This window comes from Chenopodium quinoa, unplaced genomic scaffold (assembly GCF_001683475.1).
Source record: "Chenopodium quinoa cultivar QQ74 unplaced genomic scaffold, ASM168347v1, whole genome shotgun sequence".
Lineage (NCBI taxonomy): Eukaryota > Viridiplantae > Streptophyta > Magnoliopsida > Caryophyllales > Amaranthaceae > Chenopodium > Chenopodium quinoa.
The window spans coordinates 2,402,337-2,416,199 of record NW_018745065.1 but is presented as its reverse complement, the minus strand read 5'-3'; positions in this window follow the sequence as shown (position 1 = coordinate 2,416,199).

The window sequence follows — 13,863 nt, the reverse complement described above, 5'->3', positions numbered from 1 at the left end:
CTAGGTTCGACCGGACCATTCAGAGGTTCGGCCACACCTCCTCTTGCACTTCCTTTTCTTGCTTCCTCTCCTTCCCTTTTGCTCCTCTTGCCTTTGTCCATGGATTCCATACTTGGCCAAGGGGCCTCCCACCGTGCATAGGACCGTCATGGAACCTGCAGAAGGTACCAAAGTTCACGAGAGCATGGGGATGATAAAATAATGCATTAAGATTATCAAAATAAGCGCAAATAAGCATTACTTTTCATCAATACATAAAGAAGCCATAAGAGGATAAATGAGGTGGAAAAAACTAAGAAAAATAAGAGGAAAAAGACCTAAATTCTACCCCTAAGAGTGACATAAATGTCACTCATCAAACTCCCCCACGCTAAGCCTTTGCTCGCCCTCAAGCAAAGCAATGGAAAATGAACAAGGGAGAAAGAATTAGTTATTCAAACATGCAAGGAACAAAAGAAAAACCGAAATTGCTTTTAGCAAAAGCAACAAGCCATTTAAACCCCAAGGTCGCCGATGAGGACGAGTTGTGATCTCGTGAGGGTTTCCAAAGAGCATACCCCACAACTCTTACAAAATTGTGTTCAAGAATAACCAAAAACAAGGGAAAGAGAAACAACAAATCCAACACAAATCATAGCCAAGTCGAGCTTTTGGAGATAACAAACATGAATGAGTGTCAAACTTTCTGAGTAGTAGAAGTGAGCATGCAAGGGGATGCCGAAAGTTGATTGAAGGATAAGTCATGCTAAGCATAGAGAACTCAAACATGCACCACTCCCCCCGCATTCCATACAATCTTACCGCGTTCCCTCATCTAGATTCAAATCCGCCCTTGGAGATAGCATCAAGTGACTCCTCGAAGGAGCCGGAACAAAGATAAAACACTGCAAAATAGAGGAACCCGACATCTCACCAAGTCATGCCTTCTCCATATGCTTGAGTTCCAGCTCCCTCCACCGACTAGTGACTCAACCAACCTAGGTCAACAGGGCATTGAAAGGGTTGTAACGTTGACTAGGGGGTAAGGGTGTGGAGGAATTTGGAAATTGGTGCTTAGCCTAACCGTGAAGCAAAGGGTGATCAAGCCTCTTTTTCAAAATCAATCATCAACCAATTTTCAAACTACGTTGCCACAATCTTGAACTATAATGCCAAACACTTTTGAGCTTTCGCTTTCCTCTTACATCTTCATTCATCAACTCTTCGTTTGTCACATTCTCTCTGTTATTTTTTTTTTTTTAGCTTCAAAGGCTTTTTCTAGGATTTACATTTGCTTTTCTTGAACACATATTCACAAAAACACTGCTTCACTTTCCAAGTAGAACCATTCCCTTCCAAATTTCAAATCAAAACTACAATAAGCCCTCATGGCTTGAGCTTCACGATTCTAAGGGTGAAAGTAAAACAAAAGGGCCATGGGCTTGCAATGTGCTATAATCAAGGAGGGGAAGACTCAACATGGTAAGGGCAAATGCAACCCAAAAATACAAAAGATAAAAAAAAAAACTAATACTAGAAAACAAAAATAGTCACCGAATGAAGAATGCCTTTGTCATTCGTAGGTTAGTTCGGTCTCGATCTCGGGAGCCAGACGCCAAGTTCTAGATCTAAGCATGCCTTGGTGAGGATCCTACGCCGCTCATACAAATAATGTTGGAGGCTTGAACAATAAAGCTCACATCGGGTTACAAAAACCATCTCTAGGGCTTCAAATCCCCTAATGAGAGCAACACCTTCTTACCACAAACAAGTGAATTTGGGTTCGATGGGCCTAACGAGTTCTAGAACAACTACCTTAGCATGAACATGTCCCAGAGTCAACCAATGGCAATCCTGAAGCATGCAAACTTATAACACTCAAGAAGCAAAGCATTCAAACACACGAGTCAACATTATTATGCTCGAAATGAAAATGAAACAACTAAGCTTTTCGTGGTTTGCCATGAATAAAAAGGAAAATCTTTTGCATTTTTTTCACATTTTTCGAATTTTTTTTTTAATTTTTTTTTTTAATGCAAGGAGTACAAGAGAGATAAGAGGCTAGTAAACATATAATTCTCAATCGACAAACAAAGATCGTTCGGCATCAATACCAACGATCACCAGATTCCGTGGAATCAAATGCAAACAACCTCGAACAATCAACTCCATTCTAGTCTAAACTAACTATGCACACAAAGAAAAATAAAGGAAAGTAGGGAAAGATCTCACCAAATGCCGCTTGAAATAGAACACAAGGCAAAATTGCGATCTCACCAAGGTTTCCGGAGCTTGAGTTGCTCCTTATTCCATCATTTTGTGCTTCCGTTTTCATGCTAGAAGGAAAGTGAGCCAAAAGAAAAGAAACGCTACAACTATACAAAGAAAAGTTAGTGAACAAAAGGAAAAGACTAGAATTATAAACAAAAGAAAATGATTGACAAAAAGCTATCTACAAAATTTAGATTAAGGGATTTGGATTATGGGATCAGGAGAGAAGAGGGAAAAACAACTTCAATTTTTTTTTTTTTTTTTTAAATGAAGCTTCATAACATCATCATCATAAGAATATTACCAACCAAAAATCATCTCTAACTACAATAAATTCATTATCCCTGATGGTTCTCCATATGCACAAGCTACCATCCTACCACACTACCCTCCTATGTACACTTCAACCAAAAGGAACATCCTCCCCCACGCTAGTCTTTTGCACGTCTCGAGCAAAAGGAATAGGCATGAAAGTCCGAGGGGAAAAGGGAAGGAGAGAACCCTCATTGGGGGTTTCTATCCTCCCGTTCCTTAGGAGGGTTCATGAAATCAAACCCCGGGCGATCCATGAATGGATGGAAAGGTTGGTTAAAGTGCTCATAGGGCCACCCTTGTGTACCCCAACCACCATCAAAAGGATTCAGGGTTGATGGACTTGCCGGATCATAGGCGTAGTCACACCCACCCGGCCGATAAGGGTTATATGGTGGGGTACCAACACGTTGGGATGGGTCGATAGGACCTTCCCAATAAGCATAGGTGTTGGGGGAGGGGTTGTTAGGGTCATAGGGGTCCCAATGTGGAACTGGACCTTCTTGAGGCGGGTGGTAGGGATAGTTAACATAGGGCGTTTGAACGCCCGCTTGCACAAGACTATCATAGTTCATCCTTGCGTAGTACCCCCATTGTTCAATAGAAGCCTGATTATCATAACGAATACCATCGAGGGTACTACGCAGGGCACTCATATCAAAAGGAGAAGAGGAAGAAGAAGAAGATGTCTCACCTCCCCCACTAGGGGGGGAAAGGGATGCTCCACTTGGTAGACCGGTTGAGGGTGAGGGATTGCACCGCGGACTTGATTTTTCCTTAATTCATCGGGGATGAATTTTCGCGCAATCTTCCACCTTAGCGGGTTGGAAGGGTCTACGAAGTGTGAGGAGGATCCGGGAGGACACACCATTCTTCTCCATTATCAACCAAGAGGATAAATATTTGATTCTGGGTGGTGTAGTTGATGAAGCGTTGGTTGCGGAGAGCAACAATAGAAAGAGCATAAGGAGGGTAGCCGACGGCCTCTTCTTCTTTGTTTTGGAGCACATGGGGGAGCAAATCAATTTGGTCCTTGTAAGCTCCACCATTCAAAGAAAGGGCAATGAGGGTGATCATGCCCCCCATGTGTATCTCATCACCAAGCCGCCCATCTCGAGTGTCCAACAATCTCGAGATAAAAGTGGTGGAGCATTTGAACTTTAAACGCTGAGGATTGTCGGCCAAGTAAAGGCAAGCTACCTCATCTTTCACCATAGAGCCGAGGTTTGCCTTGAAGAATACGGCATACTGAAGGAGCCGGGCAAAGTATCTCAAAGCAATATGGATGATGTTGTTGACCTTTGCGGTGTTAGTGCAAAAGACGGGCTTGGTGGAGATGCTCTGCCACCATTCTTGTTCATTATAGGGAATGCGACACATTGAGGTCATATCGGAAGGTCGATGCATCCCGGTTGCTTGCCAATGGAAGATCTCATTGAGCTCACTCTCGGTTAGGGAATGGTCTTCGTTGAACATACGAAAGTGAAGAATAATTTGAGATTCATTCCCTTCATCATCTTCTTCAATGACTTCCATGCGGAGGGAAGCAAGGAACTCCAATGTGACGCGCTCATAGGTGTGAGCGTGGAGGTCAATGAACTCGCCCCAACCAAAGTTTTGTGCGAGCCGGACTACTTCATCCATGATGCCAAGCTTTCTTAAGGTGTTCCCGCAGAAAAACCTTGTAGATCGTATGGGACGGTCTATGAGGGTTTTATAGACATCCCAAAAGTGTTTGTTTGGAGCGATGATGCCATGATCATAGATGCCGGGTGGAGGTAGAAAATTGGACGATGAAGATTCACCCGTCCTCTTCCTCTTGGACTTGCTTTTGCCAAAAAGATGCATTGTGAATCTACAAAAATCGCCAAGAATTAACATTAGGAAGATTCAAGCCAAAAGGAGGCACAAGAAGCTCGCCGAGATAAAAGGTGTGTGCAATGAGAGTAAAAGCCATGAGTTGTGAAATAGATGTAGACGGTAGCAACAATACAATTCAAGGCATTAATGGACACTTATAAACCAAGGCATGAGCTAAAAATCCTATGGCAATCGAATGCAAATCCTAAGAAAACCTAGGCGAAATTGGGCATGATGTCCCCTAAAATTCATGAAATCCACTCAAAACTCATCGAAATCAAACCGAGAACAATTAGTAATAGTCACAAAATTCCATCCAACTCAAGAATTTCTCAATCAAAATGTAGCATGAACAACCTAGTGAAAGATTAACACATTCAAGCAAACAAATTGAAATCATGAAAACCCAAGTCATACATGAATATTCATCATGAAACAAGTTCTACTAACAACAACCAACCAATTACAACAAGGAAATCCCAATAACCACTTAAATCAAACAAGCCATGACTAACAATATCAATTATACCACATATCATACTTGAACATGTAAAACATGGTAAAACATGGTAAAACAAAGAGAAATTGAAGAAATGAGCTTGCAAAAGCTAGAATAACCATACCACAATTGATTGGAAGTAAGTAGAAATCAAGAATTTTCAAGTCACTCAAACCCTAGAAATTGGGGAAAATTTAAGGAGATTGTAGGAATTGAGTAGTGGATGTTAATGAAGTGAGGAGGGAAAAAGATTGGAGTGATTTTTATGGAGATTTGAGGTTGAAGGAGGGGTGACAATGGAGTATTAGGGTGAGAAGGAGAAGAGAAGGGAGAGAGAGAGCCGAATGTATGAAGTAAGAGCGAGAAAGCAGCGGCTCAAGCCTATTAATTCTGGGCAAGCTCAAAAAAGGTTCGGTCGGACCTTATGAGGTTCGGTCGGACCATAATAAGTTCGACCAAACTTTTGAAAGTTCGGTCGAACTTTTGGATTTTCCAGAAACTGCCAGAATTCAGCCTAATTTGATTTCCAGAACAGGAGCGGCCGAACTTTCTAGGGGTTCGGTCGGACCAGCATAGGTTCGACCAAACTTTTGAAAAGTTCGGTCGAACTTTTTGATTTTCCAGAATCCGACAGTTTTTAGCCCATTTTGAGTTCTAGGGGAGGAGCGGCAGAACTCTTGGGTGGTTCGGTCAAACTTTTGCAAAGTTCGGCCGAACCTTGTTGCAGTTTGGTCGAACACCCCTAAATCCCTCTATCTGAAAATTTGCACAAAACTTCCCCTCAAGACACACTAAAATACAACACAATCATGCCTAAGGTATATGGAAAATGCATTCCTTTTTAAGGAAAGACAAACAAGAATACCAACACAAACCAAATACACGCAAAACCATCAATCCAAAGTTGTGAAAGAAGAAAAGAAAACATCAAGCAAATAGAATAGAGGAGGGTTAGAAACTCGGATTGCCTCCCGGAAGCGCTTCTTTAACGTCACTAGCTTGACGTACTTCACACACTCAAAAGATGAGATTGCATTGCATTGACTCAATCAAACCAACATGAGCATCCTCATAATAAAGCTTGAGGCGATGCCCATTGGCCTTGAATGACCTCGATCCATCCAAATCATTTAGCTCAACAGCTCCATGGGGGAACACCTCCTTAACGGTGAATGGACCACTCCACCTTGACATGAGTTTTCCGGGAAATAGTTTCATCCTTGAATTGTAAAGCAACACCTTATCTCCAACATTGAAGGTCTTCTTTTCAATTTGCCGGTCATGCCACTCCTTTGACCGGGTTTTGTACAAGCTTGCACAATCATAAGCATCCATCCGTAGTTCCTCTAACTCATGCAAGTCTAGCCTCCTTTGTTCACCCGCACTCGCCAAATCAAAGTTGATCTTTTTGATAGCCCATTGAGCACGGTGTTCAAGTTCAACCGGAAGGTGACAAGACTTACCATATACAAGCCGGTAGGGGGTAGTGCTGATGGGGGTTTTGAAAGCGGTTCTATAGGCCCAAAGGGCATCATCTAGCTTGTCCGACCAATCTTTCCTATTCCTAGCCACTGTTTTCTCAAGAATTACCTTGATTTGGCGATTGGAAACCTCCGCTTGCCCACTTGTTTATGGGTGATAAGTCGTGCCAAAGCGTTGATGGACCCCATTCTTTCTCAGCATCTTTTGAAACACATTATGAATAAAATGAGAACCATTATCGCTAACCACTGCTCTAGGGATCCCAAATCTTGGAAATATCACCTTTTTGAATATCTTCATCACTACCTTGTGGTCATTAGTTGGGGAGGCAATGGCTTCAACCCATTTAGAAACATAATCAACCGCCACAAGGATGTATTGATTTCCATTAGATGAGGGAAAAGGTCCCATGAAATCAATGCCCCACACATCAAACACCTCAAGTTCAAGAATCGGTTGTTGAGGCATTTCATTTCTCTTCGAAACATTACCGGTTCTTTGGCAAGAGTCACATGTTTTCACAAAACCCCATGAATCTTTGAAGATATGAGGCCACCATAACCCGCTTTGTAGTACTTTCAAGGCTGTTTTGTTGGCACCCATGTGCCCTCCACAAGGATCGGAGTGGCACATCTTCAAAACACTCTTCACTTCATCATTTGGCACACATCTACGGAGTAAACCATCTACTCCTCTTTTGAAAAGGATCGGATCATCCCATATGTAATGCCTTGCTTCCCTTTTCAACTTCTTCTTCTGGTTCCTTGAAGCATTTGGAGGAAACTCCCCACAAGCCAAATAGTTCACCAAATCCGCAAACCAAGGAAGATCTTTCTCGGTCAACAAGTAAAGCACATCATCTTTTAACTCATCACAAATTGGGACCCCATCGTCATTATCTTGCACGTTCTCTAACCGAGATAGATGATCCGCAACCACATTTTCGGCCCCCTTTTTGTCCCGAATCTCTACATCGAATTGTTGAAGTGATAGCACCCAACGAAGAAGACGAGGCTTGGACTCTTTCTTTGCCACAAGGTACCTAATAGCCGCATGATCAGTGTAGACAATAGTTTTGGAACCAATGAGGTAGTTCCAAAACTTCCAAAAAGCATGAACCACGGCAAGAAACTCTTTCTCCGTTGTGGTGTAGTTCCGTTGAGCTTCATTCAAGGTCTTAGACATGTAGTAAATCACGTGAAGCCTCTTCTCTACCCTTTGCCCCAATACTCCTCCAATCGCAACATCACTTGCATCGCACATAAGTTCAAATGGCAAATCCCATCTTGGCCCTTGCACAATTGGAGTTGAGATTAAAGCCTCCTTTAATTTGTTAAAAGCTTGGAGACACTCTTCATCAAAAATAAAGATGACATCTTTTTTAAGAAGAGCATTTAGGGGTCTAGCAATTTGTGAGAAATCCTTGATGAATCTCCTATAGAACCCGGTATGCCCAAAAAATGACCTTACTCCTCTCACATTGATTGGTGGCGGAAGCTTTTCTATCACTCAACTTTGTCCTTGTCAACCTCAATCCCTTTGTTTGAAATCTTGTGACCAAGGACAATTCCCTCTTCCACCATAAAGTGGCATTTCTCCCAATTCAAAACCAAATTGACCTTCTCACATCTTGTCAAGCACTTGCCCAAGTTGGACAAACAATCCTCGAACGAAAGGCCCCCTACCGAGAAATCATCCATGAAAACTTCCATTTCGACTTCAAGCATGTCCCCAAAAATACTCATCATGCATCTTTGGAAGGTTGCCGGTGCGTTGCAAAGCCCGAAGGGCATCCTCCTATATGCAAAAGTTCCATAGGGACAAGTAAAAGTTGTTTTCTCTTGGTCATCCGGGTTTATAGGGATTTGAAAGAAACCCGAATAACCATCAAGAAAGAAATAATACTTGTGCTTGGTTAGTCTTTCAAGCATTTGGTCGATAAAAGGGAGAGGAAAATGATCCTTGTTGGTGGATGCATTTAGACGTCTATAGTCTATGCACATCCTCCAACCAGTCACCGTTCTAGTTGAAATGAGATTACCATTCTCATTTTCAATTACGGTCATTCCTCCCTTTTTAGGGACCACATGAACGGGGGAAACCCATCTAGAACTCGAAATGGGGAAGATGATGCCGGCATCAAGGAGTTTGGTGATTTCTTTCTTCACCACCTCCCCCATTTGAGGATTGAGTTTCCTTTGCCTCTCAATGGAAGGCTTAGCACCCTCCTCAAGTGTTATGTGGTGCATACATAAAGCGGACTAATACCTTTGAGGTTATTTCTTTCTTGATGGTTATTCGGGTTTCTTTCAAATTACCGGAAAAGTTGAATTGGGGCCCAAAAACTCATACCTTAGGTGTGATGGTAGAGGTTTCAACTCTACCATTGGAACACCCTTACCTTCTCTTGAGGTAGCTACTTCTAATGCATCATGCGTTGTGATTCCCATGCACACTTGCTCATTGCTTGATTCTGTACTTCCTTCAAGCATTTCTTCATACAATGCCATCTCTTTGCTTTGGTCACCTATCTTTTCCTTGTTCAAAAGGACATTCTCAAGGGCATCGTTAGTAGTGAGCAAGTGCTCATGCATAGAAGTTACAATAGAATCAATAGTATCAATCATCATGCAATTATCAAGACTAGAGCTTGGATATTTCATGCTCTCATTCAAATCAAATTCTATCACCTCATCTCCTACTATTAGTGAAATTTTAGCACTTTGAACATCTATTAAAGCACCCGAAGTAGCAAGAAAAGGTCTTCCTAGAATTATTGGAATGTTAACATCTTCATCCATCTCTAACACAACAAAATCCACCGGAATTACAAACTTTCCCACTCTTAGGGGAACATCCTCTACCTTACCCTTTGGAAATTTAATGGATCGATCGGCCAATTGTAAGGTAATGTTAGTGGGTAGAAGTTCCCCTATCTCAAGTCTTTGATATACCGAATATGGCATAAGGCTAACACTAGCCCCAAGGTCACACAAGGCATTATCAATTTGCATTTTATATATTGCACAAGGGATTGAAAAGTTACCAGGATCTTTTAACTTTGGTGGCATCTTATTCATGATAATAGCACTACAATTCTAGGTGAGATTCACTGTTTCCACCACATCACACTTTCTCCTTCCACTCAAAATATCTTTTAAAAACCTAGCATAGTTAGGCATTTGCTTGATAGCATCGGTAAAAGGGATTGAAAGGTGAATTTTCTTCAGTGTTTCAAGGAATTTTCCGAATTGCACATCTAATTTGTGTCTCACAAATTTATGGGCATATGGAAGTCTTTGCAATTGTTTGGTTTCTTTTTCACTCTCTTTTTCTCTTTCATTATCTTTTTCTTTTTCATTCTCAGAGGCTTTCTCTTCTTCATGCTCAAAATCACTCTCAAGGGGAGGCTCACTCATGTTCACTTTCTCATTGTTTTCCTTAGGGACACTCTCTTCCAACACTTTCCCACTCCTAGTTGATATAGCATTCACCGGTTTCTTGGGGTCAAGTCCTTGGGGTGGAAGTTTAGAAGTGCTAGCTCCCTCTTTTAAAGCATTGGCCAATTGAGAATTTTGTGTTTCAAGCATTTTGTTATGGGTCATTACTTCATTAAACTTCTTATCACTAGTGGCCATGAAAGTGTTGAACATTTTGGCTTGGCTTTCCATCATCTCTTCTAGGCTAGACTTTTGTGGAGGTGGTTAAGTGTAACAATTGTCTTGTTGTGCTCTAGGACCTCTCACATTGGAATTAGAATTTTGGTTGTTAAAGCCTCTATTACCATTATTATTCCAATTGTTCCGGTTATTAGAACTCCCCCCTTGGTGGTATTGGCCTTGATTTCCATAGTTTCCTTGATTGTTATGATTATGGTTACCATAACCACTTTGTTGGTTGTAATTACCTTGGGGATTTTGGTCCCTTTGGTTTCTACCACCCCATTGGTTGTGGTTGTGGTAATCATAATCATTTCCTCTATGATTGAAATTATTCCCTTGCCCTCTTTGATTGGGTGGTAAGTATCGTTGGTTGTCATTCCTAGGTCTATTATCATAAGACAAGGCATTGACATGTTCATTTTCATACTCATTACCATCATCATTAAGGGGTTGGGATTGGGAATCAAAATTACAAGAAGATGTATCATGGTCATAAGACCCACAATTATCACAAAATAAGCATCCACTGGGCATGTTATTAGATGTAGAAGTAGAAGGGTTAGAACTCATACCTCTCCCCTTAGATTGGGAGGAAAAGTCTTGGCGCGAAGTGGAGGACTCAAGCTTAGCTTTGATCGATGTCATCTCCTTTCCAAGATTTGTAATTTGGGGCTTCTCAACATGTCCCAACAATCCCCAGGATAAGCATTGAGGTGATCTACCGAATAAGCCCCCCCCCCACTCTTGCTTGTGGATTCTCTTTCATTTTCTTGCCAATTCTTTTGTGCCTTACCACATCTTCAATGATCTCAATCACTTGATCTTCAGTTTTATTCATGATTGGCCCACCGGCTCCCGCATCCAAGCTTGTTTTGCCTTGAGAACTCAAGCCTCCATAGAAGATTTATAAAACTTGGTATGTTGGGATTCCATGGTGAGGGCACTCTCTTTGGTACTCCTTGTACCTCTCCCAAGCTTCATAGATAGTCTCACTACCCCTTTGCCGAAAGCCTTGAATTAGAGCTCTTGCCTCGGCCGTCTTCTTTTGAGAGTAGAATCTCCCTAAAAAAGCCGTGGTGACCTCATCCCAAGTCCTCAAAGAATTGGGTCTCACCTCCTTCTCAAGCCATTCGAGAGCCCTTCCTATTAAGGAGAAAGGAAATAGTTTTAGTCTCACAAACTCTTGAGTGACCCCATTCACCTTGATCGTGTTGCAATATTTCTCAAACTCGTTCAAATGTGCAAGAGGGCTCTCGTGTTTTGCTCCACTAAATTGTCTCCTCTCAATCAAATTTATCATTGCGGGCCTAATCTCGAAGTCATTGGCCGGGGTGTTTGGGGGAGCAATCCCACTTGAAGCTCTATAAGCTCCCAGAGTTCCCATCTCCTTCAAAGGTCTTGGAGGTGGTGGTGGTGGGTTGTCACCCATTGGATTTCTTTGTGGTTCCGGGTTGGATTCTCTTCTTGGGGAAGTGGAGGACCGCAAACGAGATCTCCTTCTTCTTCTAAGGGTTTGCTCAATCTCGGGATCGTAAGGCACCAAATCACGATGTTGAGTCCTACGCATACGCACTCAACAAACACAATTAGTAGCAAGGCTACAAGCGTAGCCAAAAAGGAATACAACACTTTTTGTGTTTTTTTTAAAGGTAAATTAGACTCAAGCAATCAAATAGCAATCAACAACACCGCTCCCCAGCAACGGCGCCATTTTGACGAGCGCTAAATCGGTCGCACAATTTAGGCTCATTCAAACACATTTATAACAAACACCTCACTCAAACAAGTACAATGGCAAGCAAAGGTTTGGTCCACGGAGAACGGGAATCAAATGCTAAATAATCTTAATGCTCAAGCTAAATCGAAATCAAGGTATAAGTGGTGATTAACTAACAAACTACAACTAAAGGTTGAATTCAAGGGATTAAAACACTAGGGGAATGGGATTCACTCAACCAATAGCAATTAGGCAAATAGGGAGGAATGAGGGTAATGGAATAGCAAAGACCACATGTAAGATCAACATCAAAGGATATGAAAACGACTCAGATTACTAAGCTTAGATCCCTCATTAACTTAGCAACAAAAGATACATAATCATATTGCAATAGGTAATGAAACATTCAACTCACATTTCCATGTCGAACCAAACATTTCATGCCATCAAGTTCAATAATCTAGGTTAATTACTCCTATCATGAAGAACTAACAAGCAATCCCATATAATCAAGTTTAGTCGCAATCCATCATCAAAATCACTCCCAAACTCACATAATCACCAATAGGTTGAGTTTCACCCAACCCCTAGCCAAGAGGACTACTCACAATTCATTGTGAGTACATGCAAATTCCAAGTTTGGATTATAAGCGATTCTAAAATTTGGAAAAACAAGTGATTATCTATGGACAAAGCTAACATGCAACAACAATATATCAAGATTGAGAGAAAATCAAGTGGCTTACAAAAAAATAAAATAAAATCAGAAAATAATGAAGGACAAATGAAAGAAGTTACTATTGAAGCTTCAAAAATGTTGGATAATTGCTGAAATTCTTGAGATAAATGTTGAAATTTGCTTCTACAATGATTAGATTTGAGAGTTTCTAAAACTAAATCAACTAATTTAATGAAGTTGCTAACTAAGAGAGAGTATCTTTTTTGCTGAAAACTATTCTACTGTTTTTCTTCTCTCCCCCCGAAAAACGATCTCAAAAGGACCTTAAATAGTCCGTACAAAATTGGCTGAGATCGGGAAAAGGTCCGACCGAACTCTGGGTAGGTTCGGTCGGACTCAGGGTAGGTTCGGTCGAACTCTGTGTAGGTTCGGTCGAACCTCCCTAAACCTTGTTTGGTCGAACTTTTGAGGTTCGACCTCTCCTGCAAAATTGTTGAAAACTGGTTTGACACTGCCTTCACTGCACCCAGGAGGTTCGGTCAAACTTTTCAAAATTTTGACCACACCTAGGTTCGACCGGACCATTCAGAGGTTCGGCCACACCTCCTCTTGCACTTCCTTTTCTTGCTTCCTCTCCTTCCCTTTTGCTCCTCTTGCCTTTGTCCATGGCTTCCATACTTGGCCAAGGGGCCTCCCACCGTGCATAGGACCGTCATGGAACCTGCAGAAGATACCAAAGTTCACGAGAGCATGGGGATGATAAAATAATGCATAAAGATTATCAAAATAAGCGCAAATAAGCATTACTTTTCATCAATACATAAAGAAGCCATAAGAGGATAAATTAGGTGGAAAAAACTAAGAAAAATAAGAGGAAAAAGACCTAAATGCTACCCCTAAGAGTGACATAAATGTCACTCATCAAAATGCGTCTGCCACTTTCCAACGGATGATTAATACGGTCTTCATTAATCAAATTGGGAGGAATGTGGAGGCGTATATTGATGACATGATAGTCAAATCCATGCAACAGGCGGATCACCTTGCTGATCTCCGAGAAACATTCACCACCCTCATGCGGCATAAAGTCATGTTAAACCCCAAGAAATGCGTCTTTGATGTTGAGTCTGGGAAGTTTCTCGAATTCCTGATTAATTAAAGGGGGATAGAGGCTAACCCCGAAAAGATACAAGCGGTGATTGACATGAAGTCACCCCGTTTTGTCAAGCAAGTTCAGAGACTAACTGGTTACCTGGCCTCCTTGAGGAGGTTCCTCAGCCGGTCAGGCGACAAATGCCTTTACTTCTTCCAAGCAATCAGGCTGAAGACCAGGTTTGAATGGGGAGACGATGCTGAGACGGCATTCCAGAAGTTAAAAGAACACTTGCATTCTCTACCTAGG